The sequence below is a fragment of the Oenanthe melanoleuca genome, chromosome 2, assembly GCF_029582105.1.
Source record: "Oenanthe melanoleuca isolate GR-GAL-2019-014 chromosome 2, OMel1.0, whole genome shotgun sequence".
Classification (NCBI taxonomy): Eukaryota; Metazoa; Chordata; class Aves; order Passeriformes; family Muscicapidae; genus Oenanthe; species Oenanthe melanoleuca.
In genome coordinates, this window is record NC_079335.1 from 123,160,262 (window position 1) to 123,186,771 (window position 26,510).

Genomic DNA, 26,510 nt, shown 5'->3' on the forward strand with positions numbered 1-26,510 from the left:
GACCCAAACTGTCACCCCAACCCATGGAAACACTAAACCAACTGTGGGTTAATTGATAGATCTTCCTTCTCCTTTAATAGGAACTCAGTCCACTTTGTTGTTAAGGAAATGGCACTGTTGCCTCACTCTCTACTTTATAGGATGTTTATCTGGATTCTAAAATCATGAAAATTTGATAAACTGTATTAGATCAATGTGCAAGGATCATCATAAACACCTCAGGTATGCCCTTTTAAATCAATCTTTATGTTACCTAAAACTAAAGGCAGAGGCAGAGGGATAAGTGATGGCAAGAAAAACCCAGATTGACAATCACTTTATGTTTTTTTAAGCTGCCACAGAATCCCTGTTGAATTTTCTAGGAAGAAACAGAAGAAAACAGAAAGGGAGTAGGGATTTCTAAACACATGAATTATAGTCATGATAATGTACTGTCTTCATCTCTTACAGCATAAACCTACCTACAGTCTAACTGACCTACAGTCAGTTTAACTATTCCTCTGAGCTGATGGAGTACAAAGCATCACTTTTCAGAAATATTTCAGCAGAAGTTCTAGTCATGTACTGCAATTCACAAATATTTCAAGTGCTGAAATTAGAAGATTGTAATGGTGGATGAAAAGTCAGTCCAGAGCACTGATATTTTTCACTATATATCCTGCAAAACTGAAATTCTTGGCTCATCATTTGGAATTATAGACTTCAACTGAAAGGTCATGTAACTCAAACTGGTTTTGTTAGCTTGTAGATTGTCATTCATAGTTCAAGTACAGAATGACAGGCTTAACTTTAGGATTCAGGCTACATAGGTTTCAAATATTCAAATATATTTTTGTGTGTCACAGTGCTACTTACTTGTACTTTCAGGCAAGTCATCCCATGTTAGCAGTTCACCTGGCTGTGTTATGGAAGTTCTGGATCCTACATTATTACAAATCAACATACAGAAGCTTCACCTGCTCTGTTTAAATAACCTGGGTAAGTTACAGGAGTAAAGAATTTGTAGAAGCTGATTTAATACAGAACCAGTGGTACAAACTGCCTCCAGTTTAAAGGGAACAACTATGAAATTAATAACTCAAATTTTATCCTGTCTTGTCCAGATTCTTTCAAACCCCAAAAAAATGGAAGCAAGCCATTAACTCTCAACATTTACACATTACTGTTAAAGATTGTCCATTGGGCAGTACTTCATACAGACACACCATTATCATTAGACTCCTAAGTGATTAGCAATACTTCCACATTCCTACATATCTGAAGAAAAAATTCAAATATGAGCTTCCTGTGTTCAGGGAAAGGGATCCAAAGCAGGAGCATAATGCTCTTATCCTACTCTAAGTATTGATTCAAATGCATAATTCTGAGATAATTTGAGCCAGTACTCAATAGTGTAGTTGTAATAAGCGTGTTACAGTTTTCCTATAGTTACTTTGACTTTGGCCAACTTAGCATACTGAAAAAAGATTCATACTATTTTCTGCTCTTTGCTCAATTTTAGGTATAACAAACTACAGTCAGAACTTTAATACTTAAAGAATGCTCTGAAATATTTAGGAATAATGTTAGTACTTTGACCTTTACAATATCCTACATCTTCATTGGCCAGCTGCTTCGTCTCCTTCCCCATAGGTTAGAGAAGCAGTAAAATAATGGGATACATGGAACAGATAGGCACAATGGCCAATCAAACCAAGGAATATTAAAAAGGTCAAAATACTCAAGTCTAGTACTATGATTTATAAAACATATGAAGAATTGTAATTTTACTACCTAATTCTATTGAGAATAATCATAGTGAGAATTGAAAATGGCACAAAGAATAGATTTTGGTGACAGTAATTTCATTTTGAATGAAAGATAGCAGTCTGTATTCGTCACTAAAACTAGGTCCATTACCTTTATGATTTCACTCTTCAAAGGTACCCTTGGGTCTGGAAACGATTCTTCCTTTTCCTCACAAGTCAATTTAAATATTATAGCTACCTATACAGCACTGTCACTCTGGGAAATACTTTGGAATCTATCTCTTGCTGTGGGAGTAAGAGGCTACATCTAAGTTTATATTTTTTATATCTTTACACATGTAAAGATTACACTCTCACTCTCACTTTACACATGTAAAGATTATTACTCTCTCTCTCTATATATATGGATATATGTATACACACCCTCACACAGCTCTTCTGACCATTATGAAAACATACGAAACTAAGCTTGATGATTAACTGATGAAATAATATCTTCTAGAATTTGTGTACAGATCCAACTCTGCAGAATGTTAACCAGATGTCTGTTTTTTGCCCAATGAGAAGTAGCTCTTTTACAGCAACCTAACAAGATATTGCATAGGTGAGTTGAGCCAGTTTTGCTGACTGTACATACCACTGTTTGATTCTTCTTCCCTGAGGTTTTTTACTTTGAGGTTTGTTACTTTGAGGTTTGTTACTTTGAGATTTTTGATAGGTTTTTTACTTCTAGGTTTTTACTCTAAAAGTTTACTTTGAGTTTGCTTTCTCTATGCAGTATATGAACAATCAATAATCAATAAAAAACATGCATTACCATATGCCTCCATATTTCAAACAATTATATTTCATATTGTACTTGCAACAAGCTAGAAGAGAACCAGTTGATTTAAGACTGGTTTGATAGTTCTCTTGTTCTGCCTCAGGGTCACCACGAGAAACATTCTTGGTACAAAGAGAGGTGGTGCCTGGGGTGGTGCCAGCAGACATCCATCCCCTTGGCAGGCAGATGGCTCATGGATGGCACTGAGATGGCTCATGGATGGTGTACAGTTGGCTCATGGATGGTGTGCAGATGGCTCATGGATGGTGTGCAGATGGCTCATGGATGGCACTGAGATGGCTCATGGATGACACACAGATGACACATGGATGGTGTACAGATGGCTCATGGATGGTGTGCAGATGGCTCATGGATGGTGTGCAGGTGGCTCATGGATGGCACAGAGATGGCTCATGGATGGCACAGAGATGGCTCATGGATGGCACACAGATGGCTCTTGGATGGCACACAGATGTCACGTGGGTGGCACAGAGATGGCTCATGGATGGCACAGAGATGGCTCATGGATGGTGTGCAGATGGCACATGGATGGCACACCAATGGCTCATAGGTGTGCAGATGGCTCATGGATGGCACACTGATGGCTCATTGGTGTACAGATGGCTCATGGATGGCTCACAGTTGGCTCATGGATGGTGTGCAGATGGCTCATGGATTGTGTGCAGATGACGCATGGATGGCACACAGTTGGCTCATGGATGGCACAGAGATGTTACATGGATGGTGTACAGATGGCTCATGGATGGTGTGCAGATGGCTCATGGATGGCACACTGATGGCTCATTGGCACACTTCTGGCTCATAGGTGTACAGATGGCTCATGGATGGCTCACAGTTGGCTCATGGATGGTATGCAGATGGCTCATGGATGGTGTGCAGATGGCTCATGGATGGCACACTGATGGCTCATGGATGGCACACAGTTGGCTCATGGATGGCACACTGATGGTGCATGCCTGGGGCACATGGCAATTTTGTGGCCAGCACATGCTGATTCTGTGCAGTCACAAGGGTTTCACACATCAGTCACAGGCTAATCACAGAGTCACAGAACCCTGTATGTTGGAAAAGATGCCCAAGATCACTGAGTCCAACCTTTGACAGATTTTTACCTTGTCACTTAGACCATGGCATTAAGTGCCACTTCCAGTAATTTCTTTAACACCTCCAAGAACAGTGAATCTACCAGCTTCCTGGACAGCCTGTTCCAATGCTTAATAATCCTTCCCATGAAGAAGTTCTGCCTGATATCCTGGGACAATCAAGTGCCTATCACGTGCCTGACACGACAGTGACACTCTGTCATGCACTTGGCAATCACACATTCAGCTTGTGCTCAGCACTCTCCCAACTCACAACAAGCAGGCATCCAGTGTGTGCACAGCACATCTTCTGCAGCTTATCCTCCTCCTCCACGTGTTGGTTACAAAAGAGTAATATCTGCACCCTGGCTCTTTTATAAGCAACCATTACCATGGCTCAGAAAAAGTGATAGTTCATTAAATTATGCTGATTTAATTGCTTGAGATCGTGTGAATGTAGTGTTGCTGCTGTCTTTGAGGCTATCCAGGAAATTTAATGGTGAGAATTTGCACCAGTGCAGCTGTGATAATGCTGATTCATTTTGTAAAATATGAGCTTAATTTGCTTGCCTAAATTCCTGCAAAGAGATCTTTGCAGACAGATCTTAACATATCTGATTGTTCAGATTTCCTTGTAAGAAAATTACTAAAAAGCCACCAAACACAAGTCTCAAAAATGGCAGCTTTAATCTAACAATTTTTAACTTTGCAAATCTAAAAAGGTAAAGAAAGCAAATTAAAATTACAGTATGGTAAAAATAAAGTACATATTCTGATTACATGGTTTATTGTCTACTTCAAATGAAATTACAGCATAATTTTTAAAATGCTATGAGGTATTACCACTGAATTAAGGAACTTCATCATAAAATTAATCCAATTTACTATAGAACACTATGTCTGGATCCTATATTATATCTTGAGAGCATTAGCAAAAGCATTTTATTATGTTTATGAAGCATGTAAAGTTAATAAATATTGTATTTTTAGTTACAGCCTAACTGTTCATTGTCTTAAACATATTCCTGCAAGTGTGTTGCAGTGGATTGCCTATTGCATTCTCAAATTATTGTGACTGCCTCTTGAAAAAGTTCTCTAACTAAATGCCTTTATGTCACCCACAGAAAGTTTTCTGCAGGAGGTATTACATCAGCCTTGTTCTGCAGCCCTTTCAGAGGTCATTAACTGAAATAAAATCCTTTGGGGAATTGATACAGATGCAAAATTTGCAAGCTGCAGATTTAAAAGCTTCAAAAACATATTATATTTTGGAAAGAAAGTTACAAGAAGGCAATCTTTTTTGTCTAGTCATCATATTGAACTTCCAAACACTTCATCACTCTCTCTTTGGATCCAGTCAGAGGATGTACATTCATCTGGGCCTCACTTTGCTCCATAACTAGTTCTTCAGCTGCTGCTGAAATTATGGTATTATCTTGCTGTCTCACTGCTGGCTGACTTAAGCATGCTTTTTCAGATATGTTGTACTTCTGAACCTCTTTAATTAGGTAAATTCTGCTGAGAGGTCACAAAACAGTGGTGAGCTCTGTAACTTCAGCATACTAGGTGGCTGCTGCATACAGGAATATTTCAGCTCAGCACTGATACAGGGTTTCAGACAGGTCTCAGGGAGAATCATGGAACAGTTTAGGCTGGAATGAGCTTCAGAAGGTCTTTTGTCCAAACAGACAGATTGGAACATTGGCACATTTTCAGAAGAAATTCTAGGTTTGAGTAGCCAAAATCAAGAGTTGCCTAGAGTCAGTAATATTGTTCTGGTTGTAAGAACATTTAAGCAGTCTCTCAGAAAGACCAGTCAGAAGCCAGGGAATCCAGAACCCAGCCAACACTTTTTAAATGTGCTGGCCTATTGGTTTCCCACCTAAATAGGGCACTGATGTTCAGCTCTTCTGGGATTAACCAGAAAATATCACAGACTGAAGTGACGTGGTTACAGGTGGCTGGATCAGATTTTGCATCTCAGAAAGCAGCTTTAATTAGACAACTTTGTTACTGTAAGAATAGTTTTTATTATATTCCACAATAACACCTTTCATTTATACTGTCTTAAAAAAAGTCTTTGCACTGTTCCTTTGTGCTTATTTCATCAGAGCTCATGACAACACACAGACTGAACACTCCTGTGCAAATTTAACTACTCCAAGCACACTGAATTGCTTTCTAAGTGGTTGCACTCTTCTGTGCTTCTTTTTGTTTTCTTTCTGACAGAACCCACCACAATCACTCTTTGTTGTTTTATTTGGCTTTGTGTCTTTCACCAGTTTAAAATAATCTTTCCCAAATCCATCGACAGAATGTCACATATCTTTATGAGTTATATTTGTTAAAATACAACTTGTATCCTCTCAGTATCATTTTTTATCAGTATAAATGACTTTATGTTTTTGTAACCATCTCCATTAGTGCATGACAAACTGTGAAATTTGCCATTTTTGCCATGACCAATCCATAAAATCTGTCATCTTCCTGCATGATGGTGTTCATGATTTACACGGAGTCTTATTTATAAGGTCACTTATTTAAATGGCTCATGAAAATTACTGTTAAGAAAGTGGGTACATCCTGTAAATGGGAAGTCACATGGATCAATTTGTCACTCTTTTCTTTTGTAAAAGGAATGTTTTTTCAACACTTGTGTGTTCTGTATCATTCCTATTGTCATGTTTTTAAATACCAAGGGTTAAAAGAAGAGTCCATTACCTCCCTTCTGCTGAGTATATTGTCTCAAGATAAATACCAGGCAGGGAAAGGGAGATGTAGAATGTCTTATTGTGGGTGGTATGCAGATGCCTCACCATGATACAGATTCATACCCTTAGTAAGAAACAACAGCGGAGGAATCACCAAAAATACAAAGTCCACATTAGTGAAACTAATTTGGGAAAACATATTTAAATTGTCCCTACACATATGACATCTTTATGGTTGAGGGCTGCAGGCATATAGTATAGGTCCATATTCTCAATAAGAAATACCCAGACACCACAATATTCATAAATTCAGTCTTATTTGGGAAAATAAAATATAGGAACATGAATATTCAAGCACAAATATTTTATCATAGGATTTCTAAAAGCTGGTGGTACAGCAAGATTTCTACTATGAGAAAAGAATCCTGTCTTCAGTCAGTCTCTGTTAATTTAACAAGTCTAATTTTCTTCAATTAAGTGCTATGTTACACAGAATTTGGGAGATTAAATTTAAAGAAATTCACAGTAATGATGGTTGACAAAAGAGAGACATTTCTGGGTGTATTAGGAATAATAAAAAAAGTGTGTGTGGGTTTTATTTTGTCATGTGAATAAAGGGAGGAGAACCATACTTGTCCTGACATTTGGTGGTGAGAGAGGTTGAGGTCTGGTATCAGTTTGGACCTGCTAGCTTTACTTCTTTCTTTTGCTACATTTTGCAAAACCCACATTTATTGAAAATCTTGCATAATTATTTTGAAGCTTTTTTATGCACATGTTTCCTAACCAAAAAGAGGCTCTTAACTTTCTGCTTGGGGCAGTGCTGACACAAGATTAAGGTATTAACAGAATTAGCTGATTGCTGTTAACCTTGGGCTGTGTCAAGGAGGTTGTAGGTACCTGCTTCTGCTGGGGAAAAAGGAGATTTGAGAGAGCCATACCCTGAGCAGGATCATGAGGAGCAATCAGTTCTTCCCAGCTCTTTCTAGGTGCTAGGAATTATCCACAGGAGACTGCATCACATTGCCTGGAAGGGGAATTGCATGAGCATGTATACTCATCCCATATCCTCAGCAGGCATTTTGGTCCCAGAGTTGGCACAGAAGAGTGTCCAATTGATTCAGAAGCATTTGAGATTGACTGCTGGTTAGTGCTAGCAGCTGGTGCCCAGCTCACTCTCAGGAACAGCTGGGCAAACCTTCCTGTTAAACTCCTGCAGCTTCAGCTCTGCCCTGCTGCTGCAGACAGGATGGCTGTGAGCCAGGGATGGTCTGGGTGAAAGCTGGGAGTTCTCCTCTACAAAGGAGGGTGCAGTTTCAAAGGTATCCTCACAAAAATTCAGGCTTCCTGTTGTAAATTCAGTGCTGCATGAAGAGGTTACTTCTACCATGAAATCAAGGTTATTTAATACCTAGATTTACTTTCTTCTGAAGTCATATTCATTATTTTTTAAGGACTGCAAACATACATACATACATACATGCATGCATAAATGTGCATGCATACATATAGATAGTGTTATGCCCTAATAATTTCAGAAGTCTCTTTTGACAGGGACCATGAAAGAGAGATAATATCCCATCAATCAGGAAACAGATATCATCTATCAGAAAAACTGAGCAAATTATACAATAATGAAGGCTCGGATTCAAACCAAGATTAAAGACAATATCACTTTCCAATCTTAATCAGAGTGATACATATCTGTAGTTTCAGAAATATTGAGAAATACCACAGCTTAATGGAAAGTAGAGAGCAACTGCCTGAAGTGAGTTGATATTCTGTCAGTGGGAGATGGTAGGTTATTCTCTACCAACAGGAAATCTTTAGGCAGAAACTAAATTGCCCCTTGTCATGGATACTCATTTATATAAAGTGACACTGCTACTCCCACCCAGCGGTGCTGGCTTCCAGTAATCACTCATGTGTCACACGTACACCCGGGCAGAGCTACACCAAGTCATGTGAGCTGATATTCACTTCCACACTCCCAGGCTGTGACCACTTACTCATGTCAAGATATGTGCTGTCCTGTTCATTAATACTAATGCCAATTCAAGCATATCAGTGCAGTCATCTTCAATCTTACTCAGTTATGTTGGCACTTTACTCAATCACTATCAGCCAGACCCACCCAGTTGCACTATAGCTGTGACAGATGCACACTCTCAGAGCCTCAGGGTGCATTTGACAAATAGAAATTGTGTTGCCCAGATTTGGAGACTATCTGGATCCCATATCTTAGTGGTAGAAAAGCAGCACTGACTTCATACATATCATTTGAATAACTATTCTAGAAGAGGAACACTTACTGAGAGCCAAGTCAACACTTTCAGAACCATAAAGGCATCTACATTTTATCATAAAAAGTAGACACAAGTGTAAGTTGGTGACTAGCAGAGAGGTTTCAAAATGAGTGATTACATCTGCAAACAGGTGCTGGTGCATGTATTACTACTCACATATTTTATATATTCTTCAGTCTTTTTGGTGGATACATGTGAGTGGTAGGCATTGTACTTCAGAAAATGTTCTCAAGGGCTGACCCTTCTCTGTGAGCCTTTGCCAGTTTCTTGGGTGATTCTATATAAGAGTGAACTTTGATTTCTTCTCTGAATTTTGCTTCTTGGCAAAGCAGGTAAGAGTCATTTGAAAAAGGAACAAGAAGCATGATTTAGAGTTTTATTTTGATCTTCACTGGGATTAAAAACAAGAAAACAAACTCTTTAATTGTATGTTCATTGTATGATATAATTTTAAAGAATTATTTACCTAAGCTTTGACAACAATATAATAATAAATTATAACAAAATTCTTTCCATATCCCAAAAATTCAGTTTACTTCACCTTTGAACAGTGGAAGTTTTTAGTCCATAGTGTTTTAATAGGAGGTAATTGCAACATCTGCATTCTGTAAGAAAATAAGCAGAAAACTTTATTTCTCCAATATTGCCCCTAGACTAAGCTTCCTCAGAACTGTTTGTCTTTGCCCAGAATAGGAGAAAGCAAAGTGGACCAACTGTGGCAGGTAAAGGGCAAATGTGAACCAGCATTCACATCAGAAATGAATTTAATCAGCATTCAGAAATGTATTTAAAGGCATTAAAAAAATTTACTGTCATTACTATGTTTATGATGTGGATGAGGAAAAGATATCTTTGTGCATGTATGTGTGAAAAGAGACAAGAAAGATCTTTTTATTTAGCTTTATGGCCCCATTGCACACATTGTGAATTACAGACTTAAGCCCACTGGTTTTTTTCATAAGGAAGGAAGATTATAATTTAAGTTACAGACCAAAAAGGAAGCATCATTTCTTCAAAATACCAAAGATTCAGACAATTATTTTTATTTTTTTTTAATCAATGAACTGGGAAAATAACATCCAAATTTTGTAAATTAAATGATTTTTACCTGAAAAAGATATCTGACTGTGAATTCTCAAGAAGTTCTCAGTTAAGGCTGTTTACTAGATAGAGTCATATGTCTGCAAGGAATTAAAAAAAAAAATATCTGTCTTTTATCTCAAACCAGCAACTTCTCTTCTTGGAAAAATGTTTTTGTGCAGATAGTCCCAGTGAAAACAAAGGAGGATAAGAACCTGGCTAAGTACCCATGGAAGAGATGTTTTGTATTCTAAGAGCAATTTCTTCATCAAGAAATTATTCCAAGTGTAACTTGTTTTATATAGGACAAAATGAAAAGAAATCATCCCATTGTACAAATGTTTCTATGTAATAATGCATAGAAGCTATCAAGGTATACACAGTGCAGAATACTGTTGTAAAATCTTATTTTAAACACTGTAGGGGCTTCAATGGGAATAGGAACTGCTACATTCCATGTTCAATAAAAACTATCATTCAAATGTGTGCAATTATTTTGATGGTTTAATTACATTTGTACATGAAGTTATGTATCTAATACAAGAACTTCCTGAGTGTGGCTCACTATCTGTGGCAAGTACAACTCTAGGGAAATATTCACATGGAAGACTGTTCTTTCTCATTCTTACTCAAAATATTTTACTGAATTTAAGTGAGTAAAACAAGTTCCCAAACCTCTTTTTATATTCTGATAAGCTTAGCAATAGATGTTTCATTTGTTTCTGGCCTTGTAACTGAGACCATATGCTTTAGTTTCTTTTTCTTTTCACTTATTGAATACTTTTAATCTATAAATCATGCCACTTTTTCTTCCATGAAGTTTTAAAATTCAGGTGTTTCTAGCAAATTTCATCAAGCCTCTAGCATAACCTAAAGAATGACCTAAAAATTGACACCTTATTTTATAAACCATATTCCTCTTCATAATCATCTTGTTGTCTTGGTGCTTGGCTATCATCCAGTAATTTACAGATAAAAACAGCTTTGGGTTCTCTCAACACAGATCAAACCTTTATCTGGGCCCTAATCATGTTCCATCATGATTGCTGATTTCTGTGATTTCCCTATGATCAGTGACAGACTGGAGAGCAGAAAAAAATTAATTGATGTGATGAGCCTATCATATATTATTCTTCACTGAGTTCCTCCCTTCTGTTCTGCATTTCCCTGTGTACCACACTGGTTTCTTCCTGATGTTGGCAAAGTCTTTCACAAAAGTGAACCTTCTTACATGTTTAATTGTCATAATGACCATCCCTCCACATTCTTGGAGTGTGAGCCTAATTCCATAGTCATAGACTGAGTCTTAGACTTGTTTCTGTGGCTCTCTTGGGAAACTGGCTGAGGTCTGTTTATTTCTGCTTCCAGGTCTCTGACTCATTGCAAAAAAAAAAAGAAAAAGAAAAAATAAAAAGAAAATAAAAGATTTTACCAGACTGGATAAGAAAGACTCAAGTGAAAAAAAACAACAACTCACTTCATTCTCATAAATTCAGCAGACTTTTCAGGTTGAAAGGATGGCCAAGGATTGAACTATGGAGATTTACAGGCCAGTGAGAAAACTTGCTGTATTTATGTAGGAATAGTCTTGCAACCTTTCATGTCTTCCCTTTTTAACTTTCCTTCATTTATTGTCAATCCATGTAGTCAAGCCAGTAGCTGGCTGCCATAACTTGTTTGATTTGATAGCCAGACCTTACTTTCTCTCATTTTCCACTGTTTAGCAGACTTCAGTGTTATGCCTTAATTTAAAATAACTCTAAGTCTACAGCACAGGTAGTTTTTCTTTTGAATGTTAATAGCATTAATATATAATATCTATTCCCTGAGAAAAACAGTGATATATTATTATTTTCCTTTCTGATGATAGAAAATGCAAAGAAACTTTAAGGAAGTTGCATTTCAGCTGGACTGCTCATAAACACTAAACTTTCTGAGGTTATTCTCTGTTAACGACAGCCTGAATTAATCGTTTTCTGCAATGTATGCCAAGCAGACAAACCAAGACAATTAAAGCCAGTGACTTTTTCTTTAATCCTTATTTGATTGCTTGATGCAGTCTACTGATGCAGCTGTTGGCACAGCAGATTAAGTTACTCTTAACCACGACAACCCCTATTGCTCACAGAGCCAAATCCTAGAGGCATTTTTTTCCCTCTGCCATTTATTAGCAGCAAAAGTAATTAGAATATTTTGTAGATAAAACATGAGAATACTCAGTGGCTGAATATTCAGGCCTTTCTGAAGCTGCTGCAGTGACAGAGAATCCAGGTGGCATTTGCAGGTGCACAGCTGCAGTAAATGATGAAGCTGGCATCCTTGGCACTTCTGCTCAGTACTGATGGCAGTGGATGTTGGGGTTTTTTAAATCCAGTTTGTAATCTCCCTTCCTCTTTTGTACACACAGAAACACCCACACATTCAGTTTGTCTTCACATCTTTTCATCACATACAGGATACTGACTGCAGTCATTACATGAAATATTATTCTATTTTCCCTAATTCTGCTTTAACATAGCACCACTTTACATATGCACACATACACAGGCTTTAGTTTAGTTTAGTTTAGTTTCAAGTTTTTCATTATAGGTGACTTTAAATGCTTTTTTTGGAGATTTTTTTTGGATGAAGGTTCTAAAATGTAAGACAGAAGCATCAAATCAATGAAGCATTGTTGATAATTCTGAGTTTCAGATTGGAATCTAGAAAATATTAATGATTTCTGTCTGATATTGTCTTACTTTGCTGTAATAGATGCCATTATGGTGCATAATAACAATCTATAAATTGCCTTAGAAATAGAATAACAAATTATTTAGATGCAATAAAAATAACTCCCACAAAACAACTTGAATGCACACAAAGATGAGAAATAGGGATTTTAATAGATGTTTAAATAGAAACCTCACTTTTTTTCTGAATCTGAAAATACAGTAGAGCTTTACAAAAATATTTCAAAACTGGAAATTAAAAAGATCCGATCAATTCCAAAATACTGTTGCTTAGAAGTAAATACAAGAAGTTAAAATGATTTTTCAAAAAATATTATTGTATCCATTTAAAAAAATATGGCTGATAAGTAGTGTCTTGATTGAGATGCTTTGACATAGGAAATGTTTCTCAGTTGTAAAGATTTTCCAGAAAAAATTGGTAGATTTTCAACATAGTAAAATATGTTTGAAGTACTTCATATCCAAATCTAGTTTGGAACTGTGGATGAGATCGTTGCTCTAAAGCACTGCTTATCTTTTAAATGCAGTGCTGGGGCACTGACAGACAATTCTCCTCTGCTGACACCTGCCTGTCTGACACAGTCTTCCACTGGGCACTGAGCAATTCTGCCACAAAGATCCTCTTGATCTGAGCTCACTTCCTTTGGCTTACAGGCTTTTTATTTCATGCCTTATCTCCAGCAGTGCTTTTAGAAGGACCTTTCCCATGTGACAGAAGGAATATGAGAAGTGACAGCATGAATTTCATGAGCAGCTCAGCAATGTGACATCAGAGGGATTTTGTTACTCCCTTTTCTAGCTGGGACTGTCTCTAGGGCAAACAAGAGGCACCAAGGCTTGAATTTTCTGCTGTAAGCCCACTAACCTGAACAGCTGGATCTCGAGCACCAAAAATTAACAAAAGGCAACTGTGCATCCTGTGTAAAGGATCTTTCACTATATTTCCACCAAAGACTAGGAAAGTAAGGTGAAGGACAAGTAGTGATGCCCTGGATGATCTTACTGGACAAAAGAGAAAGCAACAGAAACTGTTGCTCATGTGGTCTTTTGATGTCACAGAGCTCTCTCTTGCAGTCTGGAGACACCAGACAACCAAATCACTGCCTCCATGCAAAAACTGATCCATATAAAAATCACTATATCAGTAAAATCAAATCTAGTCTGTTTTCAGATTTCTTTTCAGTGAAACCATTTCTTAAAATTGCCTAGATACTGTAACCTCCTGCAATTGACTTCAGTTGTCATGTCAAATTATGAAATGAGATAAGGACCAGCTAGGATATTAAATATTTGTGAGGATGAAAAGTAAAGAATTCAGAACATTATGAAGGAACAAGCTGAGTTTTCTCTCTGGTATCATTCAAACAGCGCTTCCAAAGCTGTTGGGACTGGTCAGGACATTAGTCATGTATATGCTGCCATCCAACAGTGAATTTCCTGCCATTCCTTGCAGCAGAGTGACAAAGCAAATGCATAACTCTGTGTGTGCACATGTATGAATCTTCAGAGAAAAGGTACAGAACAGAGAAATGGTGAATCTGATTAAATACTCTTTTGACAGACTCCAGTGGCAAACTCTGCTGCTTCTAAGTAGTGAATATATTGTGAAAATACAGAATACAAATTTTTCATAGTGTAATCTGTAATGAATATATCATAAGAAAAGACAAAATAAATTACTAAGTTAAAACAATTTTCAAATCATTGTCTTCAAGATTTTATTTACAGCTCTGTATTAATTTACAATAAGAGCTATTTTCTAAAGTTTTTTGTTGCTTTTCAAGCCTGAAACAAGTAATGTGATGATACTGTATTTTTTTGTGCTCTCATTTTGCAGTGAACCATATTAGCTGAAAACCCAGGAGAAAGAGAAAACTTCAAAGCATGGCCCCAAATAATGTAGAGAATAGGTATGGTCTGAATACCAACTGAGCCTGAGCTTTAAGTTCAAACAACCTTTTAAGACACTTCCCAAGAAATAACTTTTTTAATGAATTGAGGTCATCTTGGGGGTAACAGTGATGTAAAAGTAGGCTCCAAATCTGACTAGTTCTCTTCTCCTGCACATGTCTTTTATATCCTGCATAGCAGCTTGGGCATTGGGGATGACTCAGAAGCTCCCTCCCTACCCTATCACCTCCTGCAGTGAATAACTTGCAAAGCTAACATCAAAACCAGGACTTTCAAGACCTCCTAATTAGGAGTTTATTGTTCAGTTTAATCAGCAGGGAAAAGAACACTAATATTAAGAAATGCTCTCCAGTATGTGGAGAGAAGTTGCCAGCCAGAAACAGGCATCTCACCTTCATAAAAATATTTATTTTCAAAATAAATGAGGCTAGATAATAACAGTGAGTTGTCATAGAGTACTTCTGCATCATTAGACATATAGATAGAGACTAAGGCATAAATGGGTGTATGTATGATCATGCCCTCTTTTCCTGTCCTTAAATGGGGAATCTGTAAATCTGTAGCCTTATTTAACTACTAACTTTCGTGGAAAATTTCACTTAAACTCTTTATCCCTCTTCACCAGAAGGACAGTTTAACCCTCAGTAACTATGTCATTCTTTAACACTTTTGACCAGTTACTCATGAGACCATCTTGAGCTTTTAAGGGTACAGGTCCCTTTCAGCCACGAGCTGTCACCACTTCTGATCATCTGATCTTGAAGAGTTGGATTCACAATGATGGTTCCAGCCTGTGCCATCTAGAAACCATTCAAAGGATGCCATTCCTTCTCTTCACCCCCACTAAACCCTTCTCAGTGATACAAGGGGAAGTCACTCACTAGATTCACCCAGCCCCGGGAGTGATTCCTCTCCCTAAAGCCCAACAGGTCATCATAGCTTAACTAACTTGAGAGAAATGTTTATGCACAGTCTTTAAAGGACCAATGCAAGGTTCACTGGCAATGAAAAATAGGATGAATATGCAAAAGGGTACAGATTATCCACCTGGCATGTGAACACCAATTTTATATCTTTAAAATCTTGTATATCTAAGAGTTCAGTCATTTCTAAAATAGGTACTAGTCCAAATCTGCTGAATAACTTTTATAGTTTTAAACTGGATGCTTAAACGTTTCAGAAGGATAATTTTCAGAACCTGTTTAAGACTGTGAATTGCCACATGTGACTCAGTTAGAACAAGCTGAAATTCTATTGTTTTAAATTGCAGATGTTATTCAGCTTCATCATACTTCACATTCCATACTTCAAGGAATTTTTTTATTGTGACTCTTTATTAGCTATTCTAAATCTTGTTAATAATGTGCATTTTTTAACAAATACTTTCGATATTTTCCTTGTGTAACAACTGTCATTTACCACATGAAAAGTCATTATCTCAGACCTTATATTGCTCAACAGCAAGAAAATGTAAAAAATATACTATTAGAACTTCTACAATATATACAGTTGATAAAAATAAATTGTTGTGAGCTATCTTTAAACCATATTATTTTCAAGAACCTACTGGATATTTACATCCAAAAAGTGTTTGCATTTTTTTGCGGAGTTTTTTGGGGGGTTTTTTATTGGTTGGTTTTCATTTGGGTTTTTGGTGTATTTGGGCTTTTTTCTATTTGTTAACCTATTGACAGCTCACTAATTGAATTTTTCATGACCATTAACTCTTTCCATTTCCATGCAGAAGCCTTTTCTGGTGAAAATCCTATATGGAATTTTGCAATATGCAAAAGGGTTCTGAAGCACAAGAGTAGATTTAAGTTGTCCTGGCTAAAGATACCAGGAGCTACAACTCATTATACTTAAAGAACTGAAATCATTAGGTGGTAACTTGTTGTCACATTAACTACCACCGTGGTCTGAATTAAAGGAGGCACCCTGCTGAGATCTTTACAGGGACTCCTTCATTAACTCCCTCTCCTTGCTCTCATCTGTTTTGCAGCTGTAGCCAGGTGAGAATTAAGGGGGCAGTTTACATCATGGTAGATTCCTCAGTACAGCTCTATTTAAAGAATAAGTAGTAGGAATCAGTAACTGGATAATAAGCACTGGACAAATATGGAATTTATAGACTTAGGGTATTTTTCTGTATGCTTTTGACTTTCAGTTGCTCCTAGGTGAAAATAAAATGAAATAAATAAAATAAAATAAATAAAATAAAATAAAATAAATAAAATAAAATAAAATAAATAAAATAAAATAAAATAAAATAATAAAATAAAAGTGATTTCTTATAGTATAGAACCTTTCTGGCCAGTTAAATTTCCTTATATATGTTCCTATTGATGATAGCTCTTGAAGTAATAGATCTTTATTTTAATTACAGAGAATTCTTCTGAAAATGAAGATCCTACTCTCTGCTCCTGAAATGCAGAATTAGTTTATGTCTGTTACTGAGTCCATTGCAGGTAGCTTCTATATTAAAAGTGATATTAAGAAAGCATGCAAATGTTTTCTGAGGTAGTGGTATCAGAGGTAACCAGAGCTGTTTACTACACAACACTGGTATTTGAAAAGTACCCTTGCCCTCATTCCCTTGCTTCCTGCAAAATGGTTAGATCTGCTTTAGAGACAATCCCAAAGCAAGTAGTGCTGACACAGGACTGCCTTTCAGTGCAGTCACAGGTGAGGTGATGGATCACTCAGAAATCCTTGTCAGGTTCTCCTAGCAAGTCATGGGAAAGTTCCTTCAGGGATCTCTATCAGGATATAATGTGGACCCAAATAAAGGTCAGGGACAGAATTTGTAGCAAAATAACAATAATAGTTGTCTTCTATTTTACTATTAGTCATGGAAGGCACATCTAACCTATTCCATACTTGTGATTGTCCAGACCATAAAACCTTCCTGAAACTTTTTCCTCTTATTCTTCCTGTCCTTTTTTATACTCACCATGCTTTGTATGAGCTCTGCATAATTTAATGTGTCTTTCATAATTTCTAGTGTTTTCACTCAAATGCTTTTATATACCAGAACATGAGTGATGTAGAACCTTTTATAACATTAAAGCATTGGACTTTTCTTGGTAATGGATTTCATTTTGTACTTGACAGTCTATGCTTGAAACTTATAAGCATAAAATTGGAATACCAAACATGTTTGTAAAACAGTTCTTTGAATTAGCACACTGCATAGTATCACAGAAGGCTTTATAAACATCTTCTCTCCCCCCTCCAGCTTTCTAGTCACTGAGCTAAGATGATAATCACCACTCCTGACCTGCATATCCCAGACTTTCTAATTGTCTAGGCTCTTTACCACATACTTACAAAAATTCAGAAGGATATGAGGGAAATTATTTTTTAAATTGTGTTAAAGTGGTGTTAAGGAACAAATTCAACAACATTGCAGAGGTTTTCTCTGATATGGTCAGAAAAGTTTTGCAAAGACATTGGAAGTGGCCCATGAGACAAGTACAATATTTTTTGTTTCCATTAATATGATATGATTTTGACATAATTCCTTTTGGTATTCTCTCAAGATAAATATTTCTTGAAACAAAGTGGCTGCCACATTTCTCATGTCGACATTGGCCAGATCCTACCTTCTTGAAGTTTTCAGATACCTTATTTCTCCAGTAATAATGTTCAATGTAAGTATTACAAATAGAATTGTAAGTTCTCAGAAATGGCTTCTTATTGGGGAAGTAAAGAATTGAGCATTTACTGTGACAAAGTTTAAGGAATTCAGGTGCACACATTCTGCAGTTTAATATTGTATTATAGATTCTTATTGGACTTTGCACATTTTGATCTCCAGAGTAAAAGAAATAAAGAAAAAGTTATCTTAGTTATTTATTAGTTAATCTTTCAAAATGCATTTAATCAGGAAGCCTCTTTTTCTACTACAGTCTTTTTCCTGAAATACATTTCCCTAGTATTCCCAAGTACTCTAAGGTTACATTAGAACTTAACCTTTCTTCAAAATTTACCCTTTCACATTCTGATTAGGAGATGGTTAAGTGACAAGATGGTCCCATAGATGAAAAATCTGTGTCCTTTAAGTTATTGAGAAATGGAAACACTTTAGTTTGGTGTGTTTGCAACTTGGTGTTCTACAGCAGCTGAAGTTTAAAGGAGGGGGTTTGCTCCCTTTTTTTCTTCTGTGGTTTCTACAAAGAATGGTTTAACTAAAATGCTTTTTTTGTGTTGCACATTGTTTATTTACATATTATGTTTCAGTAGATTAAAGCTGGTATGAGCAAGGTTGTCTGGATAACCAGTATTCTTCAGTTACTGGACAAAAACAAAACAAAAATAAAAAACTTTACTTTAGATTTAATGAGGTTTGAATTTCACTGTTTTTCTTTACTGAAATACTCATCTTCTTCACCCAGAACATTGTATTCAAGAAAAATTCCTCTCAGTACAAAAGAAATCCATAGACAATAAAAAAGTGCTGAATAGATGCAACACTACAATGAGATCCTGATGGTATTCTGAGGTGTTAAAGAGCTCATGAAAGAATACAAGGTTCTCTTCCCTTTGAAGAGGAAAACTTTCCAACAGTACCTAAATCACCCTTGCTACCAGTGATAGTAATTCCTGGTGAGCTGCAGTATAATCCCAAAAAAACATGAATGCAAACATCATACTTAGGAAAAACAAATATTGATCCATAGCTTCAATATTAAACTCTGAATCTAATCACCATTAACAGTACTAGTATATGTTTAGAGATATATGTTTTTGTAGTTTGATATAGGATATTACCTATGTTGTATTTTTATTTTTTTGTTTTAGAAAATACATAGATTTCTTTTTCAGATAAAGACTGTTTGATTGAAAAACTAATCTTCTCTCCTGTTTGAAAATGGCACATCCTCTTTGGCTGGCATGACATCTTTCTAATGTCATAAAACTTCAATGTTTTGAAAGTAAAGGTCATCCTAGAAATTTAATATCTGACTAGGAAAGATCTCTTCATCAGTGTTTTTCTCCTTTGATCATTTAATTGTCTGTATTCTCATAAATATGCCTAAAGAAGAACAGGATAGATCAGTCAAGCTCAATTTGGGTCTTTGGCCAAGATCTGAGCAATTATAAAGATCTGTGCTATTTATAACACCTTCTGATACTATCACTTGCCAGGTTCTAATGTCTGTATCTTTTCATTTCAGATAATAAAAAAGCCCCTGTGCAGTTCTGTGCATCTGCTTGAAGTAGATGACTTAGTTATTTCTACCCGCAGGTACATTTATTATAATGCTATTATGCACATTGGAAGGATCACAGAATAAAGCCTGATCTAGCAAAATGTAGTTAAGAGAATTAGGCATATGTACCCTTATATTAACAGAAATCTGCTTAAACACCACTGTATCTGTATATATTCTATATTATTATATAGATAAGCTAAATAAAAATCTGTTATTCATTCTTATCTTCAGCCACCAAGTAAATGGGTATTCATTCCATATTGTGTTAGCTATAAAGTGGAAAACTTATTTTATATTAAAAACCACATGTATTCTGCTTTCCCAACTACTTTCAAGTAAGGAAAGAAAGCAGGAGCCTCGTTGATATTTTTATGACCTTTTAGTATACAGTATGAGAGTATAATCTTTAGTTACAACTATAAACAGAATTTTCATCCTACTAGACTTCAGAGGAAGACTTTTACCTTCTTTTTTGTTTTATTACTGACATGGAAGAATCACAACACCAAAGATGTTCGGGTTCCCCTTGAGGGATTTCTTTTCTACAGTCAATGCTATAAAAATCCTCTTTTGAGAAAAAATTGGTAATTGCAATCTGTAATATTAATAGTCAACTTAAGCATTTTCTAAGCAGTAGCATCATATTAACATTTTATCAGCCTTCACTCCTTCCCCTTTTCACCAGTTTCTGTTTCTGAGTATTACTTTCAAATCTTGTAAACTCATGTAAACACCTAAACATCCCCATGTCAGAACAGTCCATAAGTTAGTTCTCCTGGTCCAAACAGGAAGCAGTTCATAGGTGTTCATAAACATTCATTTTTGCTGAATCAAAGTCAGGCTTGACACAATATAGAAAACCTATTAGGGACAGAGGTTAGCAATGAGCACAATGGTGTTATTTTAGCAGTTGGACTTGATGAGCTTAGAGATTTTTTCCCAACCTAAATGATCCAATCATTCCATGATTCTCACACTACCCTCTATTGCAATTATTTCTATAAGATACGGAAGAACTAAGTTTCTTATGATCCTTTTGAAAAGTGTAGACTGTTGTCTATCAATCCCAAAGTCAAAGAAATCGTATATATTATTTTTGTTACTATATTGAATCTACTTTTTCCCATCTAAGCACAGTTACCATGCCTGAAAATTTTATGTTTTTCCAGGTACAACATTTGTTCAAATGGAAGCATTCACTTCTTTCTATAAAAGTTATCTTGTTTTTTATTACTCTGCAGTTAGAAGATAGTGTAGTGATTTCTTAATTTTGTGCTGTCTAGGAAAAACCTCCAGTTGTAATTTGGTATATGTTTTTAACATATATTTATTGAATTATTTATTTATTTGACAATTCTATGCATGAAAAGTGTGCAACTTAAATCCCTTTCAACCTTGTTCTTCATGTGTCATTTTAAAAGTGAATGAGAATTCCAGGACAACTGTGTGACCCTCTGAAGAGATAATTTGTTTAGAATTCCCCTTGGTAGCATAATAACCATGCTAAGTTCTGAATGCCATTAGTAACCAATGTGTCTCCATGTTAGGATCTGTCTGTCTGTGGGCAACAGACACCACTTTTTGCAGTTGTGTCTTTCCCACATAAATCTGGGTACCTTAGTACTTTCTTCTCACAACTACAGGACCCCAATTAAAAACTAATCATCCAAAATCTAGGCGAGCCTCCATAATATATAAATCACTTAAAATACAGGTTGCAGGGGTGTAATGGGAAAGGGGGAGTAGGTAACATTAATCACAGTCATCTTTCTCTTGATTTGGATTTTGCAAAAACCATTGCCTGTTCTTCAGCATCTTCCTGCCTTTATGAGGTGAGGTTAAAGCAGTTAGTCAATTAGGGATAGCCAAGGGCAAGAGAAAATTGCTACAAGGTTCTTTACCACTCTGTATTTTTAAAGTGTGCCTTTTGCACCAAACAAGAAATTAGCTCATGAGAAAATATGGAGCACATCTCAAGATATATAACATGAGAGTAATCTTTGTTCTTCCTAAAACTATGAATATAATTTTTAATAAGATTAATCTCTTTTTTATTGGTCTCCATTTGAATTAATGTAATTTTCTTTTTCTATAGTTGTACAGTTTGATTGTATTTTTGGTTTTGGATAAAACCAAATAATATTAATTGATTAATATGTTTTGTATTACTTTTATCTGGAATATTCAGGGAGGAAAAAAGAAAAACAGCAATATAATTGCAAAACTAACTAAATTCCTTTACAAAAAATGAAGTTAGAAATATCAATAATACAATATCTGCATGGGACTAGCCTGTAAGGTGTCTTAAGCAACACCCAACCTGAGCAAGTAGCATTGATTTCATTCAGTTTCAGATACAAAAGTTTAGAACAAGACTCATTAAATAAATAAGTAAAAGCAAACACAAGAGAACTCATCTCTCTTTGATGCTTCAGGAAGCACAGTCCAAATTTAATTTGTTTTGTTCAGGTGTGTAGTCTCTCACTTAAGTGCAGCATCAGTCTAGGACAAGAAGCCTTGCAATTCAAAGGAATTGCATCTAAAATGGATGTAATAGGATAGTAAGGATAGCAAATGATTCAGGATAGCAAATGACTTTTCCTAATGAAATTCCAGTGGCTGACATTATGGCATCTCTGTTAGTCTGTACATTTATTTGATGAAGTGTGCAAATCATTACACAGAAGAGAATTGTTTGAAAATAAACATCAGATTGATTTAAGCACTAAAAAAAAAAATACATCAAGAATACTTTTGAACTATTTTGGTTTGTTTTACTGTATCTAAAGCAGAATATTAAGATTATATTGTTATACCAGTGTTATTCTTCTTCTAGTACAAAGAGTTTGCAAGATACAACACAAAACATTTAACCAACATTTACTGTAGTTCAGCTGAGAATTTCAGATTGATCCAGAGCTTCCCACAGGCAGATTCAGCAGTACACAGTCCAACTTGTATGCATTATTTTAATCTAAAATGATTAATATCCTGGGTGGAGAACCTGCTCATTCCAGAAACTCCTCCCAGACAGTTCTGGCCAAAGAATTGACTGAACTGTACATGGATAATGCATCTGTAATTAGTAAAAAACTGCTCCAACAGATGAAAAATTGATCATGTCAGAAAATCCTTCACACATAACTAAGATAGTCAGGAATTATTTTGTACATACTTTAGGATGATCAATAGGAACAGATGGTGCAAGTGTTGAAGTGATCAAACAGGACCATGGGCCAGCTGGGCCTAAGAATTCAGCAAGAAGTGCTGCATGGAGCCCCAGTGAATCCAGCCAGAGTCACTGACACTCTAACACTGATTGTCACCTTCAGCACAGCACTTAACCATCCTGCTCAAAAGACTCACTTCTCCATGGGGGCTTTATCCTATGCAAGAAACACCAATAACTACATGGTTTAGCAAATGCTCTCTGCCAACTGTAATTCAAACATTTTAATTGCAATAATGAGAAAAAGTGGAGAATTAACACTCAGTATTCAGCAAGTAGCAGCATGTTTTATATTCCTCATACATAAGACAGAGGTTTTTCATTTCATATGCATTCACAGCTGCTCCAGTGAGTAATTCTGAACAGTCATGTGACTGCATGCAGATATTAGACTTAACAAAGACTTAGAGGCTTTTTTTTGTGTGAAGATTTTATTTCAGGAACAGTATTTATGGTTTCTTATTTAAACTTGGAGGCAACCAAGAAAGCAGAAATGAAGCAAAGAGACTAAATTTTTATGCTTTGCTGCTTTAGTCTCCTGAAGTAAAAAATTGCTCTTGAGTCATACAATATTCCAAGCCTTCAGTACTGTCTTTTACATTATTGGTAAGTGGGAAGAAATTAATTTAACTAGAGCTATATGCCTCTAACACAAATTTAATTTTGCAGTTGTCTCTTTCAGTGGTTTCCATCATTCTGAACTGCTCTAATCAACTAACTAAGGAGACATGAAAATACAACCATATCATAATTTTGGAGAGGGGCCTGCTCCTCACTAATTTTTTAACAGCCCAGGGAATCTTAAGCTTGAAGTGTAATGTTCCTCTCAAAATAATTCAGTAGTTGCCCATGAAGAATACTGTGGGTGTGACCTCAAATTTCTAGATACTTCTCCCTCAGTGATGTCCTGCACCACACCTCACTGTCCCCAGCTGCTGCTCTAAAAGGAGAATTTCACTGCAACAAGTTCAGGATGTGCTGCTCAGGATGTGTCTACATGCCTAAGACTTTCTGAAAGGCTTTCTGTCTAGTAGTTTTATTTTTAATATCTTTGCTAGCTTTCACCTTTCTTATACAAATCACAAAAATAATACAAATCTCATTTGAATTGTCACACCAATGTGATTATGTTGCACAACCAGTTTGCTGACTGTCCTGTACACACTAAGATTGTAGCATTGTAAAATGGTTTGGGATGAAGGGACCTTAAAGATTATCCCATTCCAGCCCCCCTGCCATGGACACCTTCCACTGCACCAGGTTGCTTAAGGTCCCATAAAACCTGGCCTAGAACACTTCCAGGGATGGGGCATCCATCATTCCTTTGGGTAACCTGTTCCAGTGCCTCACCAATAGCAGTGAGGCTAATACCTCATCCAGGTTAAACCTACTCTCATTTGGTTTGCAGCCATTATCCCTTTTCCTGTCACTATGTGCCCTTCTGAAAGGTCCCTCTCCAGTTTTCTTACAGGCTTCCTTTAGGTAACAAAGCAAGGTTGCTCCAAGGTTTCTTGCTGCCAGCTGCAGCACTCAGCTCTGGGTCATGTGCAAACTTGCTGAGGGTGCACTTGATCCCTTTTTTGATGTCATTGATGATGACAATAAGCAGCACTGGTCCCATTGTGGACTTCTAAGATACAACCATATCCCAGATGCCACATCACAGAACACATTACAGCTACTTCTGCCCATTTTGGATTCAAACCAGGAAAGTTTGACTAGTTTTTCCCAATCCCAAAAATGGTCTTAGAAATAGTTCTTTTGTGCAACAGGTATGAACATCTTGCTACTACTAAAGGGCAAGTACAAGTTTCCAAGAGAATTTGAATATTGACTACTAAGAGCCACCTTACTGGCATTAGTTTCAAAAGAGGTAAATATTTTTAGTTTGAAGGATATGCCACAACTCCTGACAAACTTCATTTGATTCAAAAACAATCATTCCTGCAACCCCTTTCAGCAAATTAGAAACATAAATAAATTCGCTTTCTTCACTATTCAAATTTACATGTTCATCTTTGTTGCATAGAGCTCTCCTAATATTATTTGGTGGCCTCCCTTTAATTTGCTTCCTCATTATCAACATTTATCAAGTAATGCTATTGCACGAATATTATGGGATTTATAATAATTTTGTATTCATTCATTCACCCATTGTAATGTATTGTAGATGCTGGAAAATTTGCAGGCAGTCCCACATAAAATCACAAAAGGCTTCATCTTCTATTCTTCCAACACTGCTTTTCATTAGGAATGTTATATCTTTTCTCTGAGATTTCCTTGCAAATAGAGAGGTTTATTTATAGCTTAATCTGGAAAGGTTGCTCAGAACCGAAGAAGTCTTGTAATTGTTTATTAGCAAGTGATTTTTGCTTACCAGCAGGACAACACCCACTGCCTTCATCAGCCGTTGTTCCTGGACAACTCCTGGGAGAAGGATTTTCATGGGCTTTCCTAATGTGGTAAAGGGACCAGGAATACAGACAGTTTTTTGTTAGTTTTTCATTCTGGCTACAGAGAAATAGACACTAAACAAACAAACAACAAAATCTTTAGATTTTCTAATTGTGACACTCCTCTTAAATACCTTACACGATTTGCCACTTTTCTTATGCCACTAGTCACATAATTATTTGTGCCCATTCCTATCTCAGAATAGACAGGATATTTGAACACTCCCATATGATTTTCTCTACAGTGAATAGTAATGCAGATCCTTATTAGGCTGATATCACAATACCATCATGAACACAGCCTTGATTGCATGAATGTTTGCAGTGTGTGAATAATATATGTCATGAATCAAAATGGATGTGTTGTTTTACTTCAAAGTAACATTTGCAAACACTTTCAGCATCATTTATTCATCTTTGCCTATAACATTTGGTAAATGTTGACTTCTAATATACAACTACTGTAAATATTGAATTTGTCTCACCTCCTTTAATAGTTTAAATTTACAAAGTGATGAGTTAAGTTATGTGGTTAACCCGAGGATATGGTCTTGTTTTTAATTTATTTTTCTCTTGAAGATGTTTTTGTTGAGAATGAAGATCATAGAATCATAGAATCATTAAGGTTGAAAATTCCTCCAAGAATATCAAGTCCAACCATTGACCAAATACCTCTATGCCAACTAAATCATAGCACTAAGTCCCATGTACTGTTGCTTCTTCAACACTTTCAGGGATGGTGGCTCCACCATATCCCTGGACAAGATGTTCCAAAACAGTTGTGCATACTTGTCTCAGTCTTTGCTGCTGTGTTCTATACTCTGTAAAGGAAAAAGAAGACTAATAAAGAGGTATTTCAGAGAAGTAATCAATTCAGCATTTTTTCCCCTATATCCATGCTATTTTGTAATATGGGACTTAATTTTTAAAGAGAACTTAACTTTTCTACAACAAAAAGTTGCTTAAGTGTGATACTGTCTTCTCCCCTGGTAGCTGCAGCTGGCAAAAAGGTCTTCTTCCATCTTCCTCTGTTCCTTTCCACACAAACAGGAGAGAGTCTGAGTTTGTCACTGAGATAGTACTGACTACATGGGCTACCTAAAATAATTCTTGTGCTCTCTCTTACTGCTAATTATGTTTTTTTCTTAAAACCTCCTTTGAGAATAAATGATTTAACCCCCAAGCGACCCAGCGC